We start from the raw sequence: 13799 nt of genomic DNA, 5'->3' as shown, positions 1-13799 counted from the left end.
AAAGCTTTACTCAAATAATACCCGTCATTTAAAAATAACCCAGGGGATGAGGTGTCAAGAGCCTGTTGTTATAAAACGAAGCAGGGCTCCTTTCTTGCTCCCTCTCTTTTTAATCTCTTCTTAAATGACCTCGCCTCCTTACTAAAACTGGTGGATGTTCACAGCCGCAAACTAAATGTATCAAAAATCACCATTCTTCTATATGCAGATGATATGATTCTGCTCTCATGAACTAGAATTGGCTTAAAGCGTTTGCTAAATGTCTGTATCGACAATTTGTCTAGGATGAAAATGAGCATGAACTTTGATAAAAGCAAAATACTAGTCTTCAGGAACTCTCGTAAGATATATAGTCAGGTTTTTGGTGGGAAACACATCCAGCAGGTATTTGAATTCAACTATTTGGGGATCACTTTCCATCACAGGCTACGGCGGTCCTCTTACTGCGCAGTGGCGGTAAACACAAGCCAGCTGTCTATGCAGGCCATATTGCATTTTTTTGCAACAAGAGGTAACCAACACATCCCTTCTGCCCTCAAGGTTTTTAATGCTAAAGTTGGAGCCCAACTGCTCTATGGAATTTCACTCTGGATGTCAGGGTTTACCCAGTCAGTGGAACGAGTGCAGGCAGCCTTTCTATTGAAGATTTTCCCTGTCCCACGCTGTGTACCTTACTCAGCCTTGTGTCTAGAGGGAGGCCAACATAAGCTTGAGACAGTTGACTGGACTTTTCTTTTATGCTGGCAAAACATTTGCTTTTCAGCAGACAAAGATAATTTGTTTAGCAAAGTGTTGTCAGACCCCTTCCCTTCCCCAGGGATACCACTGTTTTGCACAAAGTTGGGGCAACTTGGGCTTTCATAGGATCTCTTGGGTGCTGGGGCTTTTCCAATCGCCAAGGCCATGTTAAAAGGTATAGAAAGTGAGCAGTTGGGTCCCACAAGGATCAGAACCTCTATTATTTCATTTATTCATTTTGTGATGTGGAATTAGTGCTAGAGACTATTGAAAAAGGAACTGAAAATGAAATGGTCAGTATTGTAATGTCCCTGTACAGTTCTATAGCGTGGTCCCATTTGGAATACTGTGTACAGTTTTGGGTGCAATATCTCTAAAACGAATATGGCTGGAAAAAGTGCCGAAGAGGGTGTTCTTGCTCTGTGTGGGATGGTCATTCTCTTCCATGGAGTGTGTGGCTTGGGGGGGGGGATGCACAGTGCTGGGGATGGCAGACACATTCCTTGCCAGTCTGATCAGCCAGATCAATCCTGGTGATCAACAGGGTGATAGATGTGGCAACCAGATTGCTCTTACATCCAGAATTGGGCAACCAAATGATTAAGGGGGTACAGTGCTTTTCCTTTGAGAAAAGGCTGAAGAGTTTGGAAATGTTCGGTCTATAAAAGGTCTATAAGAGGGTAGCAGTCATGATAGAGGTTAGAAGATCAAAGAAGATAAAGTTGTTAGAGAAAACTTTTCATCACTCTCTCAAAATACTGACCTCACCCTGTGAAAGGAAGAACCACTTTATTCCATGAGAGATTAAACTGTGGAATTAACTGCATGAAGATTTGGTGATGGCCACAGGGAAAAAAAAATATTATTGGGAGAAAAATTCTGGTCCACTGGTCTTATGTAACCATTTAAAATTAACTTTGGGAGATTATTCCAACAAAAGAGACCATACCAATATATAGAGCTTCCTTAGTGACATTTCTGAGCAATTGCACAGAAAGATAGAGACAGAGACACTGCATTAAAGGTGATCATTTAACATTTTCCTGTTTAATTTTATGTACATGTGTGCCAAGAGAAAGGCGAAATGGGCAGAACTAGCAGGATACACACAGGTGAAGGGAGAACAGAGAAAATAAGAGCTTGGGATCGATATTAAAAAACTATAATTTAAACATTTACTTAACAGTCACAAAAATCAAATATGAACAACTTTCTTTTGCAGAGGTCATCATGCAATTAACTATCAGCTTCGTGCAGCCTTCTCCTCTGTCTGTCCACATGCTCATCATATGGAGACCTGAAAGCATAATGCAGAGAATTATATGCTGAACTTACATTCTTCATTCCTCCTATCATTACAATTTTTCCTAAACATTTGTCTTATCATTTAGGAAGATATTTCAGGCTTTAGGTGCCATCATAACACTAATGTTTCAAAAAGGACAACAACAGGGCATTTTTGACAACAGGAAAAGGCACTTCAGGTTTGGTGTGGTGGTTATGAGCGGTGGACTCAGTGGCGAAGCTGCAAGCTCTGGCACTGTTGGCGGAGAGCAGATGGGGGTGTGGCTTGCACGCATCACAGGAGGCATGGAGTGTGTGCCAGGGGTGTGACATGCCACACGTAGGGTGGTGCATCCCAGGGGTGTGGTGAACATCCTGGAGACGTGGTGTGCCTCCAGTGGGGACGTGGCGCCTGGTGCGCCAAGGGACCACAGCGCGTGTCTGGGGGTGGCTGTGATCGCACCTCAACAGAATGGTGGTGTCGTGTGCGGTGGGCTCACTCCATACCCCTTCCTCTGCCAGTGGGTGGACTCGTAATCTGGTGAACCAGGTTCGCGTCTCCGCTCCTCCACATGCAGCTGCTGGGTGACCTTGGGCTAGTCACACTTCTCTTGAAGTCTCTCCGACTCACTCAGCTCAGAGTGTTTGTTGTGGGGGAGGAAGGAAAAGGAGAATGTTAGTTGCTTTGAGACTCCTATAAGGGAGTGAAAGGCGGGATATCAAGTCCAAACTCTTCAGGCTGCAATTATTGCACTAAGATACACCGTGGGACCAACAGATACTTCAGTTTGTTAACGGAGAAATCTGAGGGCTCCCTTGGACAAAAAAAAAAGACACCATTCAGGAATACCAGAGCAAAACAGCATCCAGTAAAGTATTTATTGAAGACCAAGACAGGACTCCCACCTGCCACAAGGTGGAACAAGATGGAAGCCCCAAACAAAAGAGCCCCCAAACTTTTATTAGCTGCTAATCCCCATGTTACAACCCCCCACAAACTACATCACTAATACAGCATGGTTACATCATGAAAGGGGAGGTCTGGTGGCCGTAATCTGCGCATCCTGGACCCTGCCCCATGGTTCCCCTTGCCCTCCACCAAACACCTATCAAGTGTAACAAAAAAGATACAGTACTTACATTTCCCTGTTTCCCAGCCAAGTTGATCACACCCTTTTGTCTTCATCTGGGTTTGTTCTTCCCGGAATGGCTGCCTCTCTGGCACTCAGGTATCATGATGCCAGGGATTATCACTCAGGCAGAGGGGCTGCTGAGTAGCTGAGCTCACAGGTCTGTATGAATTTCTGAAGTTTTCCCAGTGAGCCAGTACATAGATGCATCTATCAGTGAATTGTTACATTTGGTATTGTGCAGCAGAGGCCCTTTGAATAGATAGGAAGAAACTGTGATGAAGTGTTTTGTGGGGACAAATCACAAAAGTCTAAATAGTGATTGTGCATGATATCTGCTGGAGGGGCAACCCCCCACAACCTATACATAAATTCCTGCAACAACTTAGACTGCACTCTTTCCCAAAGCATGTTATTAAGGACTGGAAAAAGACAACTGCAACATTCTTAGATTACAAGATGATGCAGGTGTTTTCCCCAAACCATCTGCATTTCAGTGACTAAAATGGACTCAAACATTGACATGAGACACCCACTGTTGCATCAGTGTGGAGGTAACTAAAGAAAAGATTATTCTTTGGGCGAGGGCTAAGCAAATCGGCCCCCCTTCCCACACATCTACCTGTGAAGATGTTGGTGTGCTGGCAATCAAAAAATGTGTGGAGAGATGGGACAAAGTTTTTTCTTAGCTATACATGCAGGGAGGGAGCAAAACTCCAGTAGAATCGTGCCAGCACCTCAGTGGGCTTACCTTAGCCCAACTGGCTACAGTGTAGGTCTGTGAGGCCCCCACTTCATTTACAGTGGTACCTTGGGTTACATACGCTTTAGGTTTCAGAATTCCGAAACGAATTAAGTACTTAACCCTAGGTACTACTGTATAGTCCCCTTTCTCCCCAGTGGGGACTCCAGAAGAAATACATCCTTCACCTGACCTCTACATGTTACTTGCACTATGCCGCCAGTTCTAGTGGTGCACCCAGCACCTCAGGGTCTCCCCTTGCTTGCTTATGAGAAGAACTGGCTCTGCATTCCAAACAAAATGGTTTTGTGCCTGCTGTTTGCTACAGGTACTGAAGATACTTCCCCCCAGGTTTTGTCCCTGATAAAAAATCTTTTGGGAACTTCCATACCCCATTCCTTTAAAGTGCAGAATAAACTTGGCCCTTCCATGAATCTCATTTAAATCTATAACATCACTTGGTTTTGTCCCAGCATATTTATGAGAAATGTCACTATTATAAAGAGTTAGGAATAAGAGTTTGGACTTTATATCCCGCCTTTCACTCCCCTTTAGGAGTCTCAAAGTGGCTAACAATCTCCTTTCCCTTCCTCCCCCACAACAAACACTCTGTGAGGTGAGTGGGCCTGGCCATCCGTCAGGAGTGCTTTGCTTGTGTGTTCCAGCATGGCAGGAGTTGGACAAGATGGCCCTTGTGATCTCTTACAGCTCTATGATTCTATGATGTTTTGATTCTATGACACTAGCTAGTACACTGCACTGTTCCATTAGATCGGGCATAGGCAAACTCGGCCCTCCAGATGCTTAGAGACCACAATTGCCATCACCCCTGACCACGGGTCCTGTTAGCTAAGGATCCTGGGAGTTGTACTCCCAAAACATCTGGAGGGCCAAGTTTGCCTATGCCTGATTATGTTGATATTGTTGCTATTTTTTAAGCTTAAGGTTATGTATACAGTAGCTGGCATCTATTTGCGTTTGAGCTAGCATGGTGTAGTGGTTAAGAGTGGTGAACTAATAATCTGGAGAAACTGCTTGCTTCCCCACTCCTCCACCTGCAGCTGCTGGGTGACCTTGGGCCAGTCACACTTCTTTCTGAACTCTCTCAGCCTGACCTACCTCAAAAGGTATTTGTTGTGGGGGTGGAAGGGAAAGGAGATTTTTAGCCGCTTTGAGACTCCTTAAAGGTAGAGAAAAGCAGGATATAAAAACCAACTCCATGAATAAGAATTCTATGGAAAAGGACCATCCCTGCTATGATGATGAAAACTATCTGTTTAGATTTTGCTGTATTATACCAACCTGTGGAATATGACAGTTCGCAGTTTAAAAATCTATTTGGCCACAGTGGATTGACAATCTGGACACACAAAAACCTCTGGAAGATCTTTTGAATCAATGCCTATGCAAAAGCAGTGGTACCAGTCCTTGCAGTTTCCTTCACAGTAAACCATAGATTGGTCACACTCACCACTGGGCTTCCTGCACCCTTCCTTCAAAAAACATATTGACCAGCTGCCTTCAAACAAGGTAGGTAAAAGATCTGAGCAATAGGTTAGTGTATCCTTCCATCCCTCTGGGCATGATCGAGACACAGTAATGTCACTCTCTTTCAAGCTTTGTCTCTTTGTGGGAGGAGGAGTGGCAATTTCAACTGGAATATATTTTTCTTGTCCTTCAAGATAGGTTTTCCCAATGTAATGTATTATTTCTTTTGCAATCCAGGGTCTAATGGCGGTCATATCCTTTTGTGTGTACTGTAATTGGGCAGCAGAAGCAATCAGATGTGCAATGGTGCATATGAAAGGACCGCAGTCATTGGAATTACCTTGCCTGGGTATATCAGTTGGTGCAAAAAATGACCAGTCCGCAAAACTATAGGGACAGTCTGAATCCATCTCATACAGACATGCTATGAAGGATTTTATTGCATAAATCACAGAGTGGTTTAATCCATGGTTGGAATCTAGGTAGAGCATGGTCTTCCTTTTAAAAATGATTACTATCAGTATCCAGTGGACTCCACTGTCATTTACTGGAATAATCCAAACATCTTTCTTTAGTACCCCATATTTCAAACAGGACTTCAGGGCTTTCACTGACAATTTTTGACACATGAGGGTCTGAATGAAGAGGCAACTAAATGGGAAAATTGTTCCATCATGACCTAGCTCTTTGGTCATGATCACCCTGGAGGCAAGAAATGCATCTATTATGCGGTCATTTATCCAGTTCGATCCTTTCAGTGTGTCTATGTCATAACCATACACACAGATGTTGGCAACTGAGCCCACAAGTTCCTCGGTTTGTAGACTGAGTGTGTTGAAGGTACAGTTGTGCCATGGGGGAACTGATGTAGAAATCATTGATTTGTCCAAACACTTCTCACTTTGAGATGGGAATATGGGGCTGCTATCAAAACAATTGGTCACTGTAAAATCCTCTTTCCCACTTTTTGGAGTGGAGGTCATCTGAGGCTGAGTGTTTTCCAGGTCTCTCATTGTCAGTTGGAGATCTGTTTTTAAGGAGTCCAAATCCTCAGCAGCCTGCACTGAATCAGATGCTGGAACTACAGTTATCTTTTCCTTCAGTCTGGAGAACTTTCTTCCTGATCTACTCTTCTGCCTTTTATTTCGCTTCAACTGTGTGAGCTGCAAACGGCGAGGCTTCCCTGGTTCTGGTGGCATGCCGATAGATTTTTTGGCAGCTATAATATGGTAGCAAGTCCTGGATGATGGGCAAGAGCAGCTCTCTTTGGGGAAAAGGCGGACAACATAATGCTTTTCCTTACTTCCCCTTACCACAAAGACACCAAGCTGTGGACAAACAGCTATTAAATTGTTCAGTACCGTAAGGTCCGCTAGTACCATTTGACAAACTGATGGTGCCTTCTCATAGCTTTCATCTTTCTTAGGCCGTGGAAGTTCACCCCTTTGTATAAGATCCATGATTTGTGATGGATCACAAGCTATATGAGGAAAGACTGTATGCTCTGGTGATTTTGAGTGTCTGATGAACTGAGGCCGCAAATGAAAGTTTCCAGTGTTACATAGTCCACGCAAAGTTTCTCTCCAGTAAAAATTTTGCATTGCATATAAGGATAACACCATTGCTTCCATTGTCATTTCTTTCCATTGTGAAAGTCTTTTTAGAGCTGCATGAAAACTCTCAGAGACATTTGTGGTGATTCCACTTTTTTCTTTATATATGTTCAGCCTCTTTAGAATCCAGGCCCCAGCATGATTTATTATTGCTTGGTGCAGGTCTTCCTCAAAGTAGTCCAAGAATGCTTTGCTCCAACGTTTACTGAGTTTATCAAATTTGAATGTGTACTCTTGCTCTGAATTTGACCTCAGAAGATCAAAAAAGTCAGCAAGGTATACCTTGGTATCCTCTGAACTGGCCCCATGTTTTTTCAACCAAAACATGATGTCTCTGCGGATGTGATTCCAGCATACCACTCTGTGGCTCTTGAGCAAAACATGATCCAAAGCCTTTTCAATTCCTTTTTCTCTGTCAGACACTATGACAACTTTTTCTGAATTGAACAATGGACACTGTTTTGAAAGGGTTTCCAAAAATCTCCTGTGATTGTCCTCTCGCCTGCTGTCATGTATCATGAACATTACAGGAATCAGTGGTGATTCAGCGAAAAGCACATTTTGGAATAATAAAGTAGATAGGAAGAAGTCTCCAAGTTGAAAAGTTGTGTCATATGAAAAAAGCATCGGTAAATCTGTTTTCAGTGATATCATTTTACCAATTTCGGATGAAATATCCTGTAGGCCCATAACAACAATCACTGTAGGACACAGAGAGATATCATGGATGAAGCCTTCAAGGAGTTCTGTTAATTCAAAAACACTGTACAAATCATCATGACTGATTTGTGAACGTTGTCTTTCAAGCTTAAGTTTGTTTTGTACCTAAGGAAACAAAAAACAAAATTGTATGGAATGTTCGTAAAGTACAGTGCTACCTCTGGTTACATACTTAATTCGTTTTGGAGGTCCGTTCTTAGCCTGAAACTGTTCTTAACCTGAAGCACCACTTTAGCTAATGGGGCCTCCCACTGCCGTCGTGCGATTTCTGTTCTCATCCTGAAGCAAAGTTCTTAACCCAAGGTAATATTTCAGGGTTATTGGAGTCTGTAACCTGAAGCGTATGCAACCTGAAGCGTATGTTACCCGAGGTACCACTGTAGTCATGAGAGGTCATTTCATACAACAAAATGCTGGGGGGGGGGGAGAGAGCCAGGGAAACAAGAAAAAAATAAATTTTGGATGCCATATCAAAGAAAGAAAATGAATTTGGAAAAAACCCAAATAAACAATCGATAAAACAGCCAATGAAATTATTACAATCACAGCATTCAATGATAATCAATGTAAAATAGCATGGGAAGTTAAAAAAATGAAGCCGACATTCTTTGAGCATGCAAACAATCCCGGAAAGTTGCTTGCATGGCAATTAAGGAGAAATCAACAGATGAATTATATATATAGGTAAAATTATTTCCAATGGTAAATTTCTAGATAACACAAAAGAAATAAGGGAAGCCTTTTAAAATCATTTTCAAAATTTATACAAAAGAGGAAATGGAAAGGCAATCAACATACAGGAATATATAAAAAAGAGTAATCTGCCAAAGATAAAAAACAAGAAGAGATAGTATTCTTAAATACACAAGTAACAGAAAAATCCCTGAAGGAATAAGGCAAATAAATGTGGGCAAATCACCAGGAACAGATGGATTATCAGCAAAGTTCAATAAAAAAATTAAAGAACATCTGGTAAATCCAATGAAAGATATAATGAATGAAATAGTAACAAAAGTGGAAATTCCAGAAACGTGAAAGCAAGCTTATATTACCTTGATTCCAAAACAAGATACAAATTTGACCTTGGTCAAAAACTATATACCTATTTCATTTTTGAACAATGATTACAAGGTATTTGCTAATATTTTAGCTAATTGATTAAAAAAGGTCTTAAATGTTTAAATATACCCAGACCAAGCAGGATTCCTTCCGGGTAGGCAGATGAAAGATAATATAAGAAATTGTAAAAATGTAATAGAGTATCTAGAAGTAAGAAATGAGAAAAAAGCAGCAATGATGTTTATAGATGTGGATTGTTTTTTTTAATGTATCTTTGTGCTTTATAAGGAAAGTGATGGAAGAAATGGAATATGGAGAAAAGTTTATAAAAGGGATACAAGCTGTATATACAGAACAGAGTGCAAAACTAATTATTAACCAGGTGATAACAAATGAATTCCCAAATGGAAAAAGGAATGAGACAAGGATGTCCATTATCACCATTATTATTCATTCTGGTCCTGAAGGTTTTGAACAGAAACATAAGAGCAGACAAACAGATTGTGGGAATAAGAACGGTGTGTGTGTGTGTGAATTTAAGTTGAAAGCATTTGCTGTTGACTTGGTAATTACAGTTGAGGAAACAAAACTGTGTCTCCCTAAAGCTTTTGAAAAAATATAAGTTTGGGTGAGTGGGAGGATTTAAATTAAATAAAGGAAAGACAAAAATACTAACAAAACGATGGAACTGGAGAAAATAATAATAATTTTATATTTATACCCCACCCTTCGCAGTTCAAAAAACGGGCTCAGGGCAGCTAACAACAAATTTAAAACACTTGATTATAAAAGCAACATAAAATACAGTATAAAAACATGAATAATAATAACATTCAAAAATCAATTGGATAATCCCCAAGGCTAGGGGGAGGAATTGGTCCTACTTTGGCCAGCGAGGAGACCAGGGGAGAATTAGCTTTGGGTCTCAGAGAGGGTGATCTTCATAAAAAGGTCAGGGGAGGGAAGGGAAGGGAAGGGAAATAAAAGATCAGGCTGAATTCAAATTAAGGCCAGGCGGCACAGCTCTGTCTTACAGGAACGATGGAAAGAGGTTAAATCCTACAGGGCCCTAGTCTCATGGGACAGAGCATTCCACCAGGTCGGAGCCATCACTGAGAAGGCCCAGGCCCTGGTGGAGGATAGTCTGACTTCCTTAGGGCCCAGGTCCTCTAAACTATGGTTGTTCATGGACCTTAAGGTCCTCTGCAGGGCAGACCAGGAGAGGCGGTCCCCGAGATAGGAAGCCCCTAAGCCACAAAGGGACTTAAAGGTTCAGACCAGCACCTTGAACATGACCCTATACTGCACCGGGAGCCAGTGCAACTGGTAAAGCACTGGGTTAATATGCTGCCATGGCAGGGACCCCGTAAGGAGCCTCGCTGCAGCATTCTGCACCCGCTGGAGTTTGTGGGACAGTTTAAAGAGTAGCCCAGAGCTAATTACAGTAGTCAAGCCTGGAGGTGACCATCGCTTGGATCACTGTAGGAGCCATAGGAGATTACAGAAGTAGAAATTCATAAAAAAGTCAAAATATTAAGGAATTTAGCTTGATAATAAAAATTTAAATTTATATAAAGACAACTATGATAAAGTTCGGAATGAGGTGAAGATAGATTTGAAAATTTGGAAGAGAATGAACCTCTCCTTGATGGGAAGGATAGCAGCAATAAAGATGAATGCACTATCAAAGATGTTATTTTTAATTCAGTCAATAGCAATAATAAGCAGCCTTGTCTGATATATAATGAATTTGGAGTAAAATGTTTAAAAAGACTTTTGCTAAGAAACCAGAAAAATTACTCCTATAAATTGTAGATCAAGATAAAAAAAAGGAAATCAGAAATTATTTATATATGCAGCAACAGTGGCAATAATTTTATTAGCACAAACTTGGAGGACAGAAGAAATACCAACAAAAGATCAATGGCAAGGGAAACTTATGGAAAATTTAGAAGTTGCAAAAACTATCAGATAAACTATATGAAAAGGACAACAAAGACTTTAAAAGAGAAGGGGGACCATTTTCAACATATATGAAGAGGCAACATAAAGAAATGAACTCCTTGCCTTGAGTAAATGATCACAATTGTATGTGGCAAAAAGTAAGAAAATATGCATTCTTGGAAATTTTGGGGAAACAACATGCAGGGAGAACAATATGGAAATAAAACAAAATAGGCATATGAGGGAAGTCCAGGGAAAGAGGGTGGAAATATGAAAAATTGTTAAAGATATATTGTTAGAAGAAGTATACATGCAAAAATTAATTAATTTTTTTTTAAAGTTTGTTTCTTACCTGGTGCAGGTTTCGTGGCTGAGCTACAGGTATATGAGCAGAGCTGGTTACAGGGTCATTACAAAGGTCTATATAGATTTTTGAAGGCTTAGCACTTGTATCTGAAATCTTTCCTATTACTGAAGGCATTGTCCGTACATGTGCTCTTAGCAAATTTCTCTTTCTGTTACCATGAGGAAGTGCATGGAATTCCCTCTCATTTCCAATATAGTGTATCAGAACCATTTCACAAGAAGGCTCTAGCAAAGTATAACTGTGCCTTATAAAGTTGCCTGTACTTGAACAAGTTTTGATTTTATGGTAAAATTTTCTCAGCTTTGGATTAATTTTTGGCCATAGTCGGACACCACAGTTGATCCAACAATATTGATCACAGCGCCAATCATTTTTTTTCTCAGGAGAACCTTTGAATGAATACAGAAAGACATCACCACCACTAGGCTTGCATGGTGGATCATTTACAATCTTCTGATAATCAGGATGAGATAGAATATCAATAGCTTCTTGCACTGTAAAAGGAGTGGCTTTCCTGCAGTATAAGATCATTGTGAAAAGTCCTCCACTCTACATAAATCTGAAAGCTTGTTGCATAAAATATTTTTAAAAACAGGCAGTTCCAGGTCCTTGGGGGACTCTGTGAGCCCACTAGGTAAAGAGAAGAAGTCCTGACCTTTATTGTAAAAGCAACTGCTATAGCAGGGTCCGCTCTCCTCTGGCAGCGAGATGAGTCAAACTTTTAACAGAAGGTGCCCCCCCACTTTTATTAGTTTCCCAAATTCCCTGTCCCACCTCCAATATTTCATCATTGCTACATCACTGATGCATCACACAAGGGGTGTTATGGGGCAGCACCTGGGTATCAGATAGCTGTCTTTTCCCACCCTTTTCCCATCTCCTGACACCCGTTAATACAAGACATTAAAACTATTTACAGTTCCTGACCCCTCTGGTCAAGTTCCTCACAATTCTTTTGTCCCCTGGAGTCCAAATCCATTTCAGGGTTGCCCATCTTTGTAATCTGTCTGGCACTTGGGTTAGGTGTTACCCCTGCGGTGAGGCCATTTGCCTACTGACTTTATGCTTCCTGGTGGGCCTACCTTTCCCTGTACAGAACAGGACTCATGGAAAGAACAGCTGTTTTCTAGTGAATTACTAAAGTTTCTTGTACATTTTTTGTTATACAGTGACTTATACATGAACTTTCACACTGTAACATTCTAACTGCCTGGGAGGATACATGCATTCATAGTGGCTTGTTACAAGTAGGTAGCCATGTTGCTCTCCCGTAGTTGAAACAAAATAAAACAATTTTTCCTTCCAGTAGCACCTTGGAGACCAAGTAATTTTGTTATTGGTAAGAGCTTTCATGTGCATGCACACTTCTTCAGATACTTCAGGCTGTTACTGAAGTGGATACATAACATTTGGCTGCAGTACCAGTGTTACATACTCTAGTTGGTCCTGTTTGGTAACATTCATTGGTTGGAGCTTGATAGGTTATTTAAACAGACAATTCAAAGCATCAGGTCTATTCATTCACTAGATGTGATAGTGCAGTTTTCTCCTTATTCTTTGGCTGCCTTTATTTAAAGGGCCAGTAATGCTTTTTTTGTGTGTTCACTCTATCTAATGGTTTCAGGTAAGTACACATGAAATAGCCGATACCAAAGAATTGTTTCCTTGCACACACACATGGCAACTGTACTGACCGCGTGCCCTCGGCTGCTCTACAGCTGGGGGGAGGCAGCGGGCCATCTTGTCGCACACACCCCAAGGTGGCCCCCGGGGCAGGGACCACACTTAGTATGTCCCTGCAGCCAATCAAATATGCTATGACCAATCTGAAGTAATGCTGGGCACAATTCACCACTGATCCTGCCAACTTTATGAAAACACATGGTGGACTCCAGGAAAGTTAAAACAAAAAAAAAATCCTTCCAGTAGCACCTTAAAGAGCAACTAAGTTAGTTCTTGGTATGAGCTTTTGTGTGCATGCACACTTCTTTAGATACACAGTGTGCATGCACACGAAAGCTCATACCAAGAACTAACTTAGTTGGTCTTTAAGGTGCTACTGGAAGGATTTTTTTTTGTTTTGACTATGGCAGACCAACACGGCTACCTATCTGTTCCAGGAAAGTTGTCAGCAGGCAGCCTGGTGCCCATGGGCACCACATTGGAAACCCCTGATTTCCAAGTTTGCACTAACAAAATCTGTTGGCAAGAAAACTTGCAGTTAAACCTCTTTTTATAATTTCCAGCCCCCCAAAAAACAACTTTTGTTGCAAAACCTTTTGTAGCGTAATTGATGAAAGATATATTATTGCTTTTCATGGTCACTTTGGCAGTCTCTATTTAGTTGCTTTGATATTTTACATTCACAGTTAATATCATCACCATCTCTGCCTTCGAAATTCTTCAATGTTTGCAGCGTCAAAAATTTCCAGGTTCGGTTCTTTACAGTGGAAGCTATGGATATGAATGTTACGTTAATACATTGTTCTTTCTAGTGCAGAACCATTTCAGATAGAGATTTTATTTTGGGCATTGATGTGATCTAATTTGGTGGAGTCCTTTTAACAATCATGATGATTCCTTAAGGATCAAAGTATTTAATATATTGTTTATTCCTTGGCGGTGCTCTGTGGTTTTTGTGGTTCATTCTGTGGTGGGTCATATACATGCTTACAGGAATGTCAGACATTAATCGGGGGGGGGGCTGGAGCACC

The sequence above is a fragment of the Podarcis melisellensis genome, assembly GCF_964234715.1.
Source record: "Podarcis melisellensis genome assembly, chromosome: 13".
Taxonomy (NCBI): Eukaryota; Metazoa; Chordata; class Lepidosauria; order Squamata; family Lacertidae; genus Podarcis; species Podarcis melisellensis.
Note: the sequence above shows the minus strand (reverse complement) of the source record.